Source organism: Rhamphochromis sp. 'chilingali', assembly GCF_963969265.1.
Source record: "Rhamphochromis sp. 'chilingali' genome assembly, chromosome: 11".
NCBI classification, from domain to species: Eukaryota; Metazoa; Chordata; class Actinopteri; order Cichliformes; family Cichlidae; genus Rhamphochromis; species Rhamphochromis sp. 'chilingali'.
Genome location: NC_137938.1, coordinates 17,289,381 through 17,309,404, shown reverse-complemented (window position 1 = coordinate 17,309,404; position 20,024 = coordinate 17,289,381).

Below are 20,024 nucleotides of genomic sequence, written 5' to 3'. Positions count from 1 at the left end.
TTAAGGCACATTTTTTCACTTCCAAAATAAAGTATACTAAAACAACCTCACACAATTCAGTGGGTTACAAACTGAGCTTAGGTGATAATGACAAAGTATCGATCCTATCGTGCTTGTACCAGTTTTGGTATCGATATTATCAATATTTGGATCGATCCACCCACCTCTACATTCTATCCTGTGTGTACATGGTCTGCCTGTGTCTGTAAATGGCCTGTATTTATATAGACGTAGTGTCTCCACGTCTGTAGTGGGATCATCTCTTTGCTCTTCATTTGGCTACCTCTCAGTTCTTGTGCTGCTTTTGGGAACTCTCTTTTGGACTTTGGGTACAATGTTTTTTGGGTCACCCCCAAAAAACATTTTAATTTATTGTCTCTGCTTGTCCCTGCTTCCTGCATTTGGTTGCTCTCTTGTACATTGCTACATTGATATTGCACATAAGAGAACATGTATTAATCATATTGAGACCATGACAGAATTCAGTGTTTGGCATCACCTCTCATAAAACTTTAGTGATATTCCAAAATACACGCACACTCTCCACCCTGTATCCCCAGATAATTAAGAGCCTAATAGATCTTGCGTATGATGGCGGTCGCACTTTGGCTGGCATTTTGCATCGTTGAATGACTTGTCCAGTTGCTCAGTCTCTGCAGCACACCGAGGCTCTATTGTCAAAACCAAAAGACCAGAGTGCCTCGACACACCCGCAGGCGACCAATCATGAGTCCAGCTCTCATTAGCAGGCATCCATTGTGGGTGACAAGTGGAGATAATTACCTTTGACCACAAGAGCTCTCTTGTTCTCTCCCTCTGTCATAGAGACTCTGTCATAGAGTGTTATAGAGACTTTACAGATAAAAATATACCCCATCCTGCTAAATCTGTCACTTTTTTGTAAAAATAGGAGACTTGTCTATGGCTTGCAAGAAAGGTCCTTTGATTGTGATACTAATAGTTCTTGACCGTGATGAACAATTTCACTTTGACATCACTGCATTATATCTGCTGATGCTTGAACATGTTACTACAAGATCAGATTAACTTTCACAGCATGACATGTTTCTTAGCAAATCCTGTACTGGGTTTTCATCACTTTATCTTGATTGATCTCTGTCTAAAAGAAGACTGTAACACAGAAGCACATCACACACACACACACACACACACACACACACACACACACACACACACACACACACACACACACACACACACACACACACACACACACACACACATATAAAGACTACCCAGCCAGATTTAGAGTTAACAAGAAAGGATGATGTGAATAGGGGGCTACTGGGCATGCTCTGTGATTGACAGGCCAAGCTGCTGTCAGCTCCTCCAGGCAAGCATCAGCGAGCAGCAGTCCTGCTACTGTCAGAGCTCTGTTCTGGTCCACTGTGCCACACATACATATGCACATGGCCGAGCACCCACAAATGCAAATCAGGTTGGACACACACACACACACACACACACACACACACACACACACACACACACACACACACACACACACACACACACACACACACACACACACACACACACACAATATATTATTTTCCCTTGTGTCACTCACACGCACATCCATGCACTGATACACTTTCTGTCCCTCTGCTGTGCCCCAGCTGTCAAAAGCCAGTTAAATAACGAGAGTGCTGCTCTCCTGCCTCTTTGCATAGAAGAAGAGAAGCTGGTTATTGCTTGTATGGAACAGAGTATGTGTGTGTTTCTTCCCAGCTGCAGTGTGGTCACCCCACATGGGGAACTGTCTCATGAGGCTGTAAGAGTAACCGAGCATGCCTGCTCATCCCTGTTTAGATTGGATACAGGGAGAAGCGGCCTTGCACTGTGGCTAACCTCTTATTTTTAATTCACTTCCCTGGAATGAAATGTAATATTGTGCACTCTGGGACTAATCCTAGAGTAAGGCAGTCGTAGAAGTTTGATTTATAAACGGATCACAAGTTACAGCATCATTTGCATCAGAAAGATCTGTTTTTGTGCCATGAGCTCTAGATGGCTGGACATGTATCACTTGTATATATTTAATCGACAGGTCAACATGTTTCAGGCATTAAAGCCGGGAAAATGGTGTGGCTGAAGGACTGTGGAAACTGAGAAGCTGTATAGGATTGACAAGAGAAAGCAAGGTGCAGTGCAGTCGTTAGCAGGTTAAGATTTACATTGCTGTTAGTTGATATAGAGGTGGTGGCAGATTTGAGCGCAAACTAAACATGGAAATACCAGAAATTTAAAAAAAAGTGTCTTCCACTTTATATTGCAGTAACTGGTCACAATGTTGCTCTGAATGAAAAACTAATGTGAGCATGTTAACAGGTTAATGAGGTGTGGTTTAATGTGTGCAACTAATCTGATGATGGTTCTAGATGAATAGTTAAACACAGTTTGTCCTGCTACTCACATGGTTGTGTGTGTCATGGCGCAGTCCATCCCATAATAAGATGGGTGTAGCCATCAGGACATCATGGTGAATGTGATTGGTGGTTCTTACAGAAAAAATTCCAGGGACGCTACAATCTCATGTGGCGTGACTTGTCAGTCACAATGTTGGCCAGCTTTACTGTTCTTTTGACTCTAATATGGACCATAATTAACAACATGGACATGAATGTTTAATTCATTAGGACTTGAGTTTGCATAGAGCCTATGGTCTGTTTTACTCTATTTTACTTATTACTATTGAATTAAATGGAATTTCAATGCATTTTATCTGAAATTACAATTAAATTATATTTACTTACAAATGCTTATCCATAGATACTCAATAATAGTAGAAGTAATAATAATAATATAATTATAAGAGGTATTATAACAGGAAAAGAGATAATTATACGGTAATAGATTTTAAATGGTGTGTAACTTCAAGTATTTTATAAGAAACAAGAAAAAAATGATATTGTAAGTAATTTTAAGTAATCAGATTTTTATACATATTATCAGAGTACAACTGAATAGTGAAGAATCCGTCATGCACACCAAAAGAAGGTATAATTATTTAATAAGATTGGAAGTTAAGCTACTTCGTAATTAAGCCTACGGCCCTGTATGTACTGCACATTTACAGTGTAGGTTGGAGAAGTATTATTTTTGTGCTAAAATACATGGAAGTTTCTCACTACTTAAAATTACTCACAGTATAAATAAATCTTCTTCCTTGTAAAGTATCTTACGTTACACACTACTTACCATTTTTACAGTGTAGTCTGTTTCTTCTCTAAAATACCTGACATTACTCAAAGTAGCATAAAGTATAATTGTTTCTTCTTTGTTGTAAAAATGTGAAATTATACCCCTTTATGCTAGTGTATAGGTATTTTAAGATAAATTAATAACATCTTAATTCTAGCAGAATTACACCCTTGCTGGGAGCCATAAAGTGCTACCAAATGATAAATAGTTTACAGTGTCGTTAAAATACATTGAAATTAGCAATGCATTTTTTGTTTGTTTTTAATTCTTTTCCTGTGCTTAAGTTTTAATCTGGTAAAAAATTATAACACCTTCTGTCAAGTACTGATTGACAGTAATAGTAATTACATGAAATTTTAACTGTGTTTTATTTATACATGACATGATAAAGCTTCAAGCATACTAAAGTATGTTTAATAACAATTTAGTCAACTCCATTAAGAGTCCATTATGACAAAGAACTTAGAGAAATCTAAATCTATGTCACAGGATGTAACCATATGATTTGAGATTTTAGATGATATTAATCATCAGTCACTCCGCCCCCTCACACAGCTACACCCATAGATTTTTCTGTTGCCTTGAGGCCACACACAGGTATAAAACTCCAAGACAAATCTAATTTCCCTGTTTCAGTCATTAGATGAAATATTTTAATATATTCTATCCACCTTGGTTTTCTTGTTACTTATCCAGACTTTCATCCTACAAGAGAGCGCAGTTTCTGAATAATCATACTGATATTTCATTCAGTAAGCACCAACGCTGTGTGTGAGTTAGGCTCTGAGTTGATGAAACCCACTTAACAGCCTGTCAAACCTGATTGTGGGATCCATTCACCCTCGCTGCCCTTGTCACCACCATCCACTGGAGCAAACCAGTTTATTAAGTTTCCTTTCTTCCTTTTAGACACTAAAACGCACGTGAGCATCACTATATACCAAAACTATTACCTGTCATTATGATTTTAAATCTTGCAGCATCCCCATCATTCACTTACTCTTCTCTTCATTTAACTTTTCGCACAGCTCTGACCTCCGATCATAGTCTGTCACATGACATTCAGCTAAACTCTGATAACTTTGCCTACCAAGATGCTTTGAACATTTTCCACTGATTGCAAAACTTCTCTTAATGACAAAATCTGCAAATATAATTACTGCTGCAAGAAAACCCAGCCAGAGATAGCGGACAGAAGCTGTCATCTGCTATTGTTTTCTAGTCCTTGTCCTCCAACTGAACTTCACCGACCGACAGTTTAATTGGTTTCAGGGAATCGAGTGTGAAGAGGAGTCATGACCTTGATCTTTCTCCCCGATAAATGACTTTTTCTTTTTTCTTTTTTTTACGAACTATACATGCAAATATGCAGAGTATGTGTGTTCGAGAGTTGAGAGGGAAGTAAACAGATACATATTGTCTCATTTTATTGTGTGTTTAGTGGCTGATTAGAGGCCTAATTAAATACAGTGTTAGTGAGCTCAGAGGCAAACAGAGGAGACACTGACCCTGCGACTTCTAATGCACCCTGGGGATCAGCTGAACAAAGAGAGTAGATGCACATGGGAGGACAGAGAACATGCATTCAGAGACTTTGAACAAACAAGCATCACCAGACCTTTATCACCTGAACCTGTCCTTAATTCACTCTTCAACCCGCACCATAAATATTAATAGGAGGGCAGCAGGAAACGAAGCAGAACTAAACATTAGATCATGGTGATGTTGTTTGCTTCAGTTCAGACCCGAGGGGTACAAAAGCACAATATTCAATATATAGGCACGAGGACCAATGTCACAACCTTGACATATACCCACAACTGACAACTCACCTGCACTGATTTCAAAACAGGATTTAGCAGAAATATCTGTAACGCTATCAGCAGCCAATCTCACTATCAGTTTCTTTCCATCTGATGCATTGATACAGCAAATGTTCACTTCAGAATAATATGATTATGTGAGAACGCTGCACGTTTTTTGCCCTTTGGTTGAACAACCCTGCGTTGTATACATTTTACATATATGTAGTGTTTGGAAAACATACAAAACAGCACAATCAGATGACTTACACAATCCAAATCTGTCGTTTGTTTCTGTTATTTAGTTTAGTTTTATTTCCTTTTAAAAGTTATATCTCAGGTAAGCCTGAAAACTGCAAATTGGATTATTTATAATATTGCAATTCTCACTAGTTGACAATAAGATTATTATATGTTACTGTATTTCTTTTTTTCTTTTCTTTTTTTTTGCTTCTGCTACAGACTGGATGTAAATGGTTTGTCTGTTTGTCATTGTAAACCGAATTACATAAAAAGTTATGAATGAATTCATAAACAAATTTCAGGAAACCAGAAATCCAGGATTCAGAAGGTAGGGTTTTTTTAATGTTGCAAGATGGGGGGAAATTGGACCCTTTCCATTATATTTTCATGAATATATATCAGATTGAAATAGGAAAACACAGAGAGACATCTAGACGTTCTCTAGAAAATGATCCAAACTAATAGAGATCCATGTATTCTTTACATTATAGGAATTCAGTTCATACATATTGTTTAATGATTTTTTCCATTTCTCTGACGTATGTATTTGAGGATCTAGGAAATGCAATTTGAAAAACAATGCTCAGAACTGAAGGAACATGTGGAGGCCAATATAATCAAGACTACATTTCCCACAGTGCAATTCAATACCACATTTTCACTGACTTAGCTGCCACTGGTAAGATCTCTTTCTTTTCTTTTCTTTTTTTATTCTTTCCTCCTGATTTTAGTTTGATCTTAGTGCAATTAAACAACCCCAGTTACATCATTAAAGCTGCTTTCTAAAACTTCAGACAGTTCTCTAAGGAGTCACATGAGACATGGTCATATCCACAGGCTTAGTGCTGTGAAGGTTTTTTTTAATTATTATTTTTGTTGAAAAAAATGTTTCATTAATTTTTGGGACTAAAAGCCAATTGGGAGTGCTTCCATAACTTAGATTGGTATGAAATTGCGGCAGGTAATTCAGTCCAAATGATTGGGTCATATTTGGGAATATCTGTGTCATGGTCTGGGTGTGTGGCTGTAAAATTCCATTGAAGGTCTGGACCTCCCTGGTATCCACCTACAGCCCCCCTCACCTGAAGCTGATTGAGGCAATCAGGTTGGAGATTTAATCTGCTTGCTGACACTGCTTCCTCGCCAGTTCGTCAACTACCCTATGTTGGTAACCAGGCCTCACGCTTCATGTTCATGAATCTCAAGTGCTCTACTAACCTTGTAATCTCGTGTTCTAGTTACTCCAGGAAAACTCCATCATACTGAACCACTCATCTTGGAAATCTGGTTAACCCGCCAGCTCTCGGAATCATCTCCTTGCCTCACCTGCCTGCCTTCCTGCCCTTACACCACCTCGGGACCTTCACCACTCAGGACAGCTGCCACACACCACCTAACCCACCTGGACCGCACCACCTCTCCCACAACGCTTCCATCTCCCACCTGCACATACTTACCTAATCACCAGCAGCTGCCGTTGCTTTCTTGGACCTGTCCCCTTGCTTGTCCCTCTCCCCTGGCCAAGACCCTAACGTGAACGTCATTTTGGTGTTAGTTAATAAACCTTTGGTAAACCCTTTACTCTGCCTCCGCCTTGGGTTTCCTGCACGTGGGTTTGATTTTTGGTGCTCGGCCTAGTAGGTGCAAGGCTTGGTATGTAAACCTTTTCAAATGAGAGATTAGCTACACCTTCTACAAACACAATCAAAGAGCATTACAATTTGTCCCAACAGGTGCTAAAGCTTGGCTAAAGAGTTTCACTTTAAAGCATTTGAGTCTTAACCCTGTGAGGTATGGTTCATCGCTGTTGATAAGCCTAGGCTAACAGACTATGTCATGTTTTTTGTCAATGTTTGCATCAAAGAGTACTTGAACTTTTTTCCAAAACATCCATTTTCCTTTTCTCCAAAGGATTCAAGTCCTGTTTTTGAAGAGAATCCAGCAGCTTGGGGTCTGCATTTTGTAAGATTGGAGCAGTGGTGGTCAAAGCTTGAAGTGCCACTTAAGGCGCTTGACTTGGTGCATGACAGCTATGAAGGGCTTGCAGTAGTCATTAGCAGCAGAGAAAGTGTATGACGTGGGGCTTTATTTCATTTTCTGGGGCAGTGAACGTAATGTACTGGTAACATAACATATAACACTTCTTGTGGAGAAAGTTTAACAGCTTACACTATGTTAAACACACACACAAAACCCCAACAATTTATTTGACTGTGATGTATAGAGAGAGTGAGAGGAGTAAAAGGGGTAAAGAGAGAAAAAACATAGGAGATAAATATGCAAAATTTATTTATTGCTGTACAGATATATGGTGCTTATCCCTGCTTCTCTAGTGCTGTTCTGTTGTGGTATTATAGACCTTATGTTGGGGGGGTTACTTTTTTTTCTTTTACATGAATTAGGAATATGTGTTGAGTTCACAGTTGAGCACCTCTCCATGCTCTGATGGTATTCTGCTTCTTTGCAATGATATTTCGCTTCAGAAATGCATGACCTCTTTGAGCATTCTCAGGACTCACAGGATTAGCATTGATTACACACCTAATCACACACCTAATGTGTTTCTCAGTAAATGTTAACATTTTGGGGATTACGCACACCCCACTTTTCAGTTATTTATTTTTGAAAAATGTTTGGAATCATGTATGATTTTCGTTCCACTTCTCACGTGTACACCACTTTGTATTGGTCTTTCACGTGGAATTCCAATAAAATTGATTCATGTTTGTGGCTGTAATGTGACAAAATGTGGGAAAGTTCAAGGGGGCCGAATACTTTTGCAAGCCACTGTAAGTATACCTTCAAGGTATTAGAGAAACTGGTTATGGAGCTCGAAGGGAACAGCCTTTCAAACAAGGCCCTGGTTCTCAGGAACAGGCTGTACAAGTGAACAGTTTTCCAGTTATGACACGGGAACAATATGTTTACTACTTTGAATATGTGTCCTTGTTTATTTTTTGTAGAACACTGGTAAAATTACAGTATACAGTGAAACTGTAGCATCCAGTGTTCACTTTTCAAGCCACGGCTCTTTTGAGAAACAGAAAGTGTCATGACATTTTTTCTTCTTTTTTTTTCTCGTCACCTTGAGACTGAGTGTGCCACACCCTCTGCTTCTGGGCAATCATTTTCAATCACAAGTTGAATTACCACAAACATTTTATGTAATGCCAACTCAATCGACTGCAAAATGATCACTGCATTACTGCCGTCTTGATTCACCAAAGGGATTTTGAAGCTGGCAACTGATCTCAGGTGGTCACAAACCTGGTCTCAGTCATTGAAGCAGCTATTTAGAAAGCAGTCAGTTTGCAAGTTCATTGGACATGGTCACAGTAACTGTGGTTGTGCTGCGATGTCTGGCCACTGTTTTCCCTAGAATGATTGTAGCATAAGTTATTGTGATGTTTTGGTGATAGAAGCAAGCCAATGCTAATCACAGTTTAGGTCTCTTGGTTATGTCCTTGCAGGTTAAAATGTTGGAGTGGCACAAATAATTTGTGTGGCATCAAATTTGATGCAGAACAGCTGATTGTTCTGTAAATACTTTGAAATGTTTATTTTTTTAAAAAACCCGCCTTGGCTGCATTTTTAGGTAAACAGCTGCAAAAAAACTTCATTGTTTGCAAAACTCAGTTACTTTTTTGAAGAAGTAACTATATAATTAATTGCCCAACACTGGTCATTATATACTGTATCTTGCGGACAGAGAGTTACAGGACTCTTTCCCAGACCACAGACTCATACTCACAATACAAGTCAGAGCTTTATAAAAAAAATTAAATTAAAAAAAAAGTTGTGTTTTCAAAATTGGAGTTCAAATTATTTTTACTTCCAATAGTGTTAACATACTACACAGGTCATGAACAAGATTTTTTTTTACATTTTAATTGTAAGTGGGCTAAAGCAGTTAATTAAAAGTAGTCTAACATAAATGCTGTAATTTGATTATTTTAATAAACCATGTCACTTGGATGGATTCGATGCTGGCGTGACCACAGTGCACATGTCTGCTGTTGCTCACAGTGGTCCAAAGGACCGCACAGGGAGTTTGTGTGTTCGCTCAGACACATGAAAAATTAGAGGGAACATTGATCCAGAGTGATCTGCCAATCTTCAGGCATGTTTTCATCAACCTTCGGGACTGTCTTGTCGGAAACTGACAGTCTCCCGCTCCTTTGTTTGAAGTGAATTTCAGTACGACTGGCTGCAAACTCTCTACATCGCTTGCGAACATTTTTGACATCCATGCACAACTGTCCATACACGTCTCTCAACTGGCGATGAATTTTAAAGTGGTCCTTTTGCGTTCAAAAACAGAATAACTGCGCGCGCTTCGCACTTGGCGGTAGCGTTCAATGGGAGCTCTATTTTCATAGGGCTGCCAAGCCAAGATTGAGCATCCCAGCGAAGCCGTGCATGCTTGTTTGGGAGTGGAGGAAGCACCAATAACAACAGTGTGGCCAACAGCCGTACGAACAGTTTCTATACGTCACCACTGCTTTGGGAGACCTTACTTTTGGGATTGCCCTCATATATAAAATAAACTTAGCAGAGAATAATCTTGATAATCTAACCTTTACATTTTACATAAACAGTTAGTGGCCAATAAACAAGTGGTTTCTATAAATATTCAACAGAAATGAAAAGCATAACAACAACACAAAAAACCATGTTCATTGCAAAATAAATTGTGTGTAGTTACAATAACATAAAAAAGACTATGGTTGACAAAGCATAACTTAATTGCGTGCAACCGATGTACATATGTTTTTAATGTTAATCCAACAGGTTATTTTTTTCAGTGTAGATGGGCCCTATAGTTTCTGTTTTACATTAACATGCAACATGCAGACCGCTGCACACGCATGATGTCCTAGACAACTTATCAAAACAGATGAGATTAAACTTTCATTTTACCTGAGGGTGCCTTTGTAGATACGATCAGAGATGTGGTAATACATGTAACATACTAACAATGTCAAGTGGGAATGATATAAATATTTAGCTAAAACCAGAGGTTTAATTATAAATGAGGAAGGACATTTGAGAGAAAACGGTATGGATGATGCAGTCTGAGGACGTGTGAAGGAACAACCACAAAACACCAATATTGTACATGGCAGGTGAAACGAATGGGAAGCTGTGGTAAAATAACCGTTTCAAGCCAAAGCTGTACAGATTGCAGCTCACTGCACTCTAACAGGTGTAATGAGGATACAAAGACCTAGGTACTGTACACAATGCACATGTCAATCTGGTGAAAATAAACATGTAGAGGAAAGGCGATCAGTGCCACACAGTGCACAGAAGCAGTGAGAGTGCAAAATATATCGACACTGTCACCTACTGACGCGGTCATTATCACTAATCTAAGATGAGGGAGGAAATCGTCTAAAATAACCTAAAATATCACTGCATTGGCCACACCTTTGATTTCCATTTAGCTCATGTTGCTCCTGAGGCCCTTGAAGGCTATTTTTCATGCAGACCCCCTCCTTTGGTGCTCCCCCCCCACCCCCACACCACCCCTTTTTTATTCCCCAGCCCTCTCATCCCCTCTCCACCCCATTGCCGCCAACAATACCCCTCTCACCACACCGCCCCACTCTCAACAGGCTTCTGTGGAATTTATTCAAATATTTTGACATTTCGCCTCCCCTCACTTCCCGAGCAGAAATGATTTGTGACAGCTGGAGATGGGTTCGGTCGGAGGAGCTTCATCTAACACCCTGCCTTCTTTTTTTTTCCTTCTCTGTCCTTCTTTGTAGAAGGGCAGATTTTTCTCTTTCGACTCCCCATCTTTTTTTTCCCTTCTTTATTCACCACTGCTCCTGTTAGCTGGCACAGGCCTTGAAAGCCTCTCACCCAGTTTTTTTTTTCATGTGACTTCCTAGTGTGATAGACGAACTGGGTGATATTCTTCTATTTGTTGACATTTTGTGTTTGCTGTCTCTTTTTGTGCCTTTTGCTCAGTGCCCACCTACTGTTTGATCCTGGGCTGACACCATGTATTGGTAACATGGAGGGTAATCCTTCTATGAAAAGCCTTTCATCTGACTCCTCTGACGATCGAGTGCAACAAAATCCTCGCTTGTGTTGCCTATAGACAAATATAAATAACACAATTTTTCTACAGTGTGATCACCTGCATGGTGTTGCGCAAGCTGGACAGTAAGGGAATGACACCAGCACTTTCAAGGTGCCTTATTTTCCCACATGCATTTCAATAGCTGATAAACTGATAGAGCATCAACATGAGGAAGCGGTGCATCAGCCAGTGCTGCCTGTGACAGCAGAGTGCGGACTACAGCGCGGTGCACTGACAACAAAGACTCCATTTGAATAATGCTGCTCATTAGTTGGGGGACAGGGCCTTTTTCTGTTGGCGCCTGTCCCTGGTCACTTTGCACCACTGCGATAGACAAACACGCACACACACTCAACACCAAGGCTGTCATCCATCACCACGCTGGGAGAAAGGTAGGCGACGCTCAAGACAAATGCATTTTTCGTTTTTTTGTTGTTTTTTTTCCTCTGCAATGATTAGACATTTTCTCTTGTGGAGCATCACAGCATCCACACAGAGTGAAGAAAGTGATGCCAGCTCTCTTGTACTGTACATGGCGCAGACTGAAGGAAGCTATTGAAGAAAGATCTGAGATTCCAGCGGAGACTTGAGCTGTTGGAAATCCTTTATCAGCTCCAGTGTCAGACTACTGAAGAATAATAAACTTCCTGACTGACCACATTAAAAAAAAACAAAAAACAACGAATCGTCATTATAATCTGGCATCTGCATAAAATTAATGAGTTTCTGTCTAAATTATACTAAATTAAGTAGTTTTACTGTGTTTCGTTAATCTGTACATGTCCTAAAATTTTACCTCCATCTACTACAATCTACCGCCCCAAAAAAATGAAAAATAAAAAATTGCCATGAATACGAATCAAAGTCCAGTATCCAGGACTAAAGTTGGATATGCTTTTGCAAGGCAAGTGGAAACATGAAGCTAGCGTCAAAGACACTTCAGTCCCCACAGAGTCAAGTGAAAATGCCTAAAGCAAAAATAAGCATATTTGGTTTCCGTATGATAGGAGCTTATTGTTATTCATCATGAAGGGCTTGGCTAATTTGACTGACAAGTGGATGCTGTTTGGTTTTTTTTGTTGTTGTTGTTGTTTTTAAAAAGTAGTGAATTACTGATGGACCTTGCTGAAAAGCTAGCTCGCAACCACCACTAGCATTTATGGTTAACACCCTAAGCTAGCTCTGCCTGTACTGGGGTTAAGCTAGCTTAAACTGCCAGCTTAAATAAAAACAATTTTTTTAAAAAATAAACAAAAGAAAGCACAAAAGCAGGAAGCCAAAAAGAAAAGAAAAAAAAAAAGCAAAATAGTGTTAATAATGAGTGATTATTTTCGATAAGATCTTAGCGTCATTAGCTAATGCTAGCTGCATTTATAAACCATACCAGAAACTCTGCAAACATGGTTGAGGGGTCCAATCTAATAACACCAGTTAGTAAAGGTGAGGCTCAGCAGACAGCTGTGTGGGCGTAATGAGTTATAAAAAAGAAAAACCCCAAAACATCAATCTACCATACAGCTGTTATGAAGTTAAATGGATTCATACTCATTTAGTGCTTTTCTACTCTGAGCATTCATGCATTTTCTGCTGCAAGCCTCAGTCACCCAATCACACACACACATTCATACAAGTGTTTTTTTTTTCTCTACCTAAGGGCCTTGTATAACATTCGCACACAGATTGAAGCTGATGGATGCATTGGGGGCAATTAGAGATTCAGTATCTAGCCCAAGGATACTTGGACATACAGACTGGTGTAGCCGGGGAACTGATCCACCAAATGTCCGCTTAGTAGATGACCCGCTCTACCTACCCACTCTCTGCCCAAAGGTGGAAACAATCCAAAGAAAAACAAAGCATATTTTTGTACCAGGCTGTAGCCATCTATGTCTTGGAGTCAGCCTGAAATTGCCATTCCAGGAACTGCAGTTTCACCGTTTGATTAATTTTACAACCCTGGAGGTTGTTGCTTGCTTCAAATGCTGACTTTGTGGTTCTTTTTACAATGAAACACTCCCTTTTGTTTTTACAAGAGCACTTGTATCAGTCATTTCAAAAAGTAGCACCAGACAGCTGATATCAATGTTTAGCTGCTCTTTTTAGGACATCTTTATTTGGACAGAGCCAGGCTGGACTAAGCTAACTGCCTGCTGGTGGTGGATTCATAACAGCATTTTCCTCACTATGATATGATGATAGTTTTTCTTTAACTTGACCTTTTTGAATGATTGCACTACCTCAGATGAAAATATATACAGCATGCACCATAGGCATCAACTGAGTATCGGGAAATCCATCTTCAAGTACGAGCACATCTCTGGTAGAATTTAATTAGACAGTGGTTTATCCTTTATGCAAATAAAAAAAAGATGAAACCAAAGTAATTTGACTTTAAAAAAAAAAGAATATTGTGATTGTTTGAACAGACCTGTGGAAAATCCAACTGTAGCTCTATAAAAGGAAAAGAATCAGTCATCTGCCAAGGACAGCCGGAGCTAATAAGTGTGTAACATGATAGAAAAGAAAATTAGTTCATAGCTGTCATCTTCTTGATGAAGAGGCAATCAAAATCAAAGTGAATCACTCTGTGAGGAGGATTGTGTTTTGGAATTCAAACGGGCAATGCTTCAATATGACAAATCAGCCGGTGTGGTGCATGTTGATTGATTCCGTCCATGAAAACCTAATAGATTTAGCCCTCTGTGAATTTGGCTCTCATTAACCTCGCAGCGTTTTCATACGAGAATGTATTGGAGCCATTTTATCCACCACTCAAAGGCAATTCAGTGGGTGATAAATCCTTTGGCTTATCTGGCTGCAGGTGACAGCACAGCAGAGCACTGAGGCTGACGGGGGCACAAACACACTCTCGCAGAAATGCATGCGCACATATTCACACTCCACAGACACACGCAAACACACATTCTGTTGTGACGCACACACATTTTCTCATAGGGGTCGCCATGGTGACCCATGTGCGGAAAAACCCTGTGATCCAACCGGAACCGAAGACATGCTCCTCGACCCGAGCGGCCAGCCGTAACACAAAAATCTTCCTCTCAGCTCCCAGAAAAGAAGAGGAAGAAGAAGAAGAAGGAGGGTACAAAAAAAAAACTGAATTCAATTACACAGTCGAAACCCACTCCTTGCCCTCCGGGAGTGATATCAGCACCATTTAAAAGTCTGATTACTCACAAAACCAATAACATTTTGACTCCTTGGTAATGGACCAGTAGATTAGAAAATTTAGATTACATTTAACTGCCTGTAGATTCTCATTAAAACGCCACCAACTAGTTAGAAACAATAGGTAATTAAGAGTGTAATGAAGCGCAGTAGCGTTAGCGCACGTCTGCACGTATGCTACTCTTGTGGGACCCAGCCTTACTTTGCACTTATCCTGCAGCAAAGCCATACCAGCGTCTCATTTGGGCAATACGACATATTTAATTAGATTAATGAATTTCGGTGCTGTCTCCATGGGGTTGGTTGCGCTCCTTGCAGTGACAGTATAACAACGCATTATATATTGGGGGAGGCTTGCAAGCTGCAGGCAGGCCGGTTTTAGGTTGGTCCCCTGACAGAGGCGCAGTTTGTGACAGTTTGGGTGGAACCTGTCTCAGGTTTACTCCTGCAAAATTGTCAAATGCAAATAATCATAAGCAAATGTGCTGCAAGATTAAGCACAAACTCTTATCCAAAACTCCAGATTTGATTTAGTAAAGTGAGGTGTATTGAATTAAACATGATTGATTGTAACAAAAACAGAACAAAAAGTGAAAAACACAGGCAAGAGAACTAAGGGTGATAAATGGGTTAGTGTTTGGCTTAAAGCTAGTCTCTGTTGCTCTGGCCAGTCAAAAGTAAATGCTTCGACACAAAGTAAAGACTAAAGGAAATTAAACGAGCCGTGGGTCTCTGAGGCTGCAGCTAATTTGTTTGAAACACTTGGAGACTGTTTTCAGCCTGCTGTAACAGTCAGTTGAAGAAAGTTTTTATTTTATAATGAAATGGCAAATAACTCAGAAATACATTTAGCACGAAGTTCATAGCACCAGTGTGATACTACCTTAATATGTTAGCTTAAACAGTGTTCCAATTGGGTTTACAGGCAGTTTTTAGGCTGAGATAATTTGCTACAAGAAGATGAGAAAAGGTTTTGCTGAGTGTAACATGAATAGGTGTTACTGGAGTTGAACTCACCTCTTACGACACTGCTGCTATGACACTTCTCTCTTCCACGTCAGCATTTCTGTGCCTGTGTTGAGTGTCTTATCTCGCACAAACCTTTTGGGTGGCAGCGACAGTCGATAACTCTGTTTTAACAAGCAGCTTATCTCACTGAACGTCACCTGTTTTTGAGCATATAGTCTGCTTTAGTGATTATTGGCGTAACCGGGGCCTTTTAATAGCTCTGCTGTGTTGAGATATATTTAATTAATGAATCATCCTGACTGTGCTGTTTACAAAAGTTGATTTACTTATTGATTACTGAAAAAACGAATCATTCGTAAGTCATTTTTCTTATTAGGTTACATGTTGTGAATTTTTATGTAATTACTTACTCGTATACTTTGGCAGTGTGATTATGTAAAGTTTAATGTCAAAACACCACAGATACTAGTAATAAGAGAGGTTACAATCCATGTGAACAATAATACAGTGAGCACTATCATAAAATTCTGACTTAAAATTTAAGGGGAAAAGCAAACAAAAAAGGCAAAAATTGCATTGTTGATTTCAATAAACAGATTAGACTTTTGTTGAAAAAATGCACATGTCCAGATAGGGTTGATAGAATTGACTGCAAACAAAGAACAGCCCCTGGAACTAATCACCTTTCTCAGTTTTAGAAAATTTAAATGTAGTATACTACAAGGCCCTGATTGATCCACTCTGTGGGAGGAATAATTGCTAGTTATTAAGTTACTGATGCTGGCTACTCTGGACAGAGTATGATAGTTATTCCGAAAAAGAATGGATCAATAGAAGTTACAGCTGTTTACAGCTGTCGTTTAATAGCTGTTGCACCATCAATCCATCCATACTATACCAACTGTCACAGTGCAGCATGCGCTGTTGCCCCATGGGATGGCAAATTAATAACAAGGAGTTAGTAGTATATAGTAAATGTTTTTATCAAACTAAGTATTAGCTATAACTGTGTTTTAGGTTAAGGTGGGAGCTCTGGTTTCTGCTTTTTCTTTAGCTGTAACTTTAGCTTTGACTATTTGCATTATTTTTGTTTGATTCGGTTTTTAGAGCATTACAAACATTTTAACTGGCACTAACAAGAAGTCACATATTACTCCAGTTTTGGATTCTCTTCATTGGTTGCCAGGAAATTTTAGGTTTCATTTTAAAATCTTAGTTTCAACTTTTAGAAGTCTATGTGGTGAAGCTCCCCAGTATATCTCTGACCTGTTGAAACCTCATGCTTCTTCCCGAGCACTTCCCGAGGTCTTCAGGTCAGAAGTTTCTGTTGGTCCCACGCACTAGGTTCAAAACATGTGGGGATCAAACTTTTCAGACACTGGCAAGGCAACACTCTTCTGTTGTCTTTACACTCCATTGACTCTTTTAAAAAGACATGTCTATACACTTTGTGAAGACAATGTAGACCTATATGGACCATAGACTGTAATGGGGCTTAGTAACCGTGATATTATCTATTGGTTAGGGAAGTTTTTGAAACTTGGAACTGAGCGTTTTCCCTGTGGGCATCTTGCTGTTTTAAAATTAAATGTGATCTATGATAGTAACCATTAGGAGTCTCCCTCTGCTGGCTATTATCAGAATTAGCACATGTTTAAAGCACTTTCACTTCACTGCATCTTAAAGATGGCTGCAGCCATCTTTAAGATACAGTCCCTGTTTGCACAGCATTACACTGAACCATAAAAACACAATTCATAACTGATGAATAGATAGCATTCAAAGCTTTAACCTATTTAGTCAACTGTGTCCTCATCAGAGCCAAACAACACAGTTTATATTAACTGTACACTTTTGCACCTTCGCCTATGGACTGCGAAGCTATGCTCGCTATCATTTTTCTTTTGTAGTATTGCACTGCCCTCTATGGGACTGCATCTAAACTGCACACAGTTTTGTGTGTTTCGGGCATATCTCCTGCCCAACTGTTTTCAGCACATTATGGATCTATATTTCAGCACAGAGGGCATTACATTTTGGAGAGAAGCTTTTTAATAACAATTTCTCGAGCTCAGCTTTATTCAGTGTCTACTGTAAATGGCTTGCTGTATTTTAACTTTTTGCGCTGATTTTAGAGACAGGCACAGATGTTCCACTCTCTATGTGTATAGACACAGCTTGTATGTGAATCACTAGGGGAATATGTCTAGAAAGCGCATACGCATTTGCACACCTCCAACCTGGTAGAGTGTTTGTGCTTGTAAGTACTTGAATAATTGAGCCAGATTCAAACACACCATCTCTCTGAAAGGAGTCATGGAGGAGGAGGAGGAGGAAGAAGAGAGAAGGAGAGCAGGTGGCCCAGTGCAGATAGACTCAGAGACTGGGAGCGAGGAGTGTTCTCTGAAGGACAAGGTCTTGTATTGTTGTGGCTGCGAGGGCAGCTCTGTCACACGTCGTACCAGGGGTCCCCAAAGAGCCAGGGTCTTATGGTGTCAGTGTCCCCCCAGTCCTCATCCCCCAGCCCTGGCCTATTGTGATTCTTGTTTTTTAATTTCTCAAACGCAATCAAGTGTGACACAAACTGTTTACCTAGCGTGTCTGCCACAACCAAGAAGAGAAAAGGAGAGGAGAGAGAGAGAGAAAAAACAGGCACACAAGCCAGGATCTCGGCACAAAAATAATCCTCCATAATACCAGAGAGTTTAAAGAGGCTTTGCCAACACCTCCCTGAATCCCCCCCTCCACCTCTCTTTGCTCTTATGAAAAAAGGAGGGGGGAGATAAAAAGAAAAAGGCAAGAAAAAAAAACACATCAGAAGAAAGCTGTTAAATTCGCCCCTCAGTCTCGTTTGGGATTGCTAATTATTGTTTTTAGAGCACAACAATTGGGGTATTAGGGCATAAGCAGCTGGAGATAACATCCAGAGGAAGGCGAGGGGAGGGAAAGGGGAGAAAAGGGAAGAGGTGCACGGGGGGAGACAGATAATGGCTCGACAGAAGGGGAGCTATGATAGGGTCTGGTCCATGGCAGCGTCTCTCTGTACTGCGACACACCACAATATCGGGGGACTCGCTGGCTCGCTCTGTCTCCAAGGATCTTGAAAAGTGAAGAAAACTTGGCAAGGAAAAGTTTCTAATGTTTGACAGATTATGAATTTGGCTGAGATCAGAAGAAAGGGAATGAGAACAAAGTCACCACATCACACCACAACAAACAATGTTAATATAACCAAAATATTCAGGAAAAGAAATGTAAAAATGCTGCTATGACACATATGCCTTAAGAAATATATAAAACCCTTGTGGAATTATCATCAAACACAACATTTATCATCAGCTTTATGGGAATTTTATGACTTTTAGCTCTTTGTTTCAGTTTTGGGCCCACATTAGACGCAACCAATGAACAGCAGAGTGGCACATCTAACAGATAAAAAGACATATTTCTCTTAGAGGACTAAGAAAGCATGATCTAAAGCAAAGGAGAGACAAAAGATTTTGAAAATCAGCTGTGGAATGAGTTACTTGCGAGCACAAAGACTTTTATCATCTTTTCATGACTTTTGGTGGAAAAAAAACCCTTGCAGTTTCTGTCATGGGTTACATTTTCATGTTACGAATGGGCCAGTTTTGGTGTTGGAGGTCTGCAAATGAAAAACTAGCAGATTTTGTGACATCACAACCAATATATAAGAGAAGAATCTAACCTTTTAAAGCAATGATAACTTTAAATTAGAGGTGATCCAAACACCGATCCTTGTGGAACATCAAACATGAAATCATAGACAGAGAGGACATGGTATGGCAACATAACATGTTTAATGATGTTGTTTATATTACATGGCTTGACTTGATTCAGGTTTATTTAGGGGGGAGTGGTTTGTGGTGCTTAACTGCTGACACTGATGGGCAAAGATAGATGGCACACTATTGTATTACATAATAATTTTATTTCAATGAAGAAAAGAAACTTTAGAGTACCAAAAAAAGTACCTGGAGATGGCGTATGCCCCAGAGGAGAGAGAAAAAAACAACTGGCACACACACACACACACACACACACACACACACACACACACACACACACACACACACACACACACACACACACACACACACTTTGGCTTTTATCCTGTGAATGAGCAGGCCAGCCAAAGTCATCTGGAAGCCTGCACATGCCAATGAATAAATAAAGCCGTAATTAGTAAAGAAAACAGCGCCACCTGTTGGTGTCCCACCCCTGTGAACTCGGACCATTATAGGGAGCTGTGGGAAACACCTGAGCCTACAAAGGCTGTGTGTTAAAGAGCTGGCACACGCTCAGAACGTGCGTGGGCGTATCAGAGGAAGTTTTTTTTTTCATGTGGGCCACCCGTGTAACCATGTGTGTTTCAGGCCTTCCATTTGTAAAGAGGCTTACTGAGCATATGTGTTGGTATTGTGAGAGCGTGCATGTGTTTGTGTGTTCACTTGTGCTCGCTTGCGTATGTGAAGGGGTCCAACTGC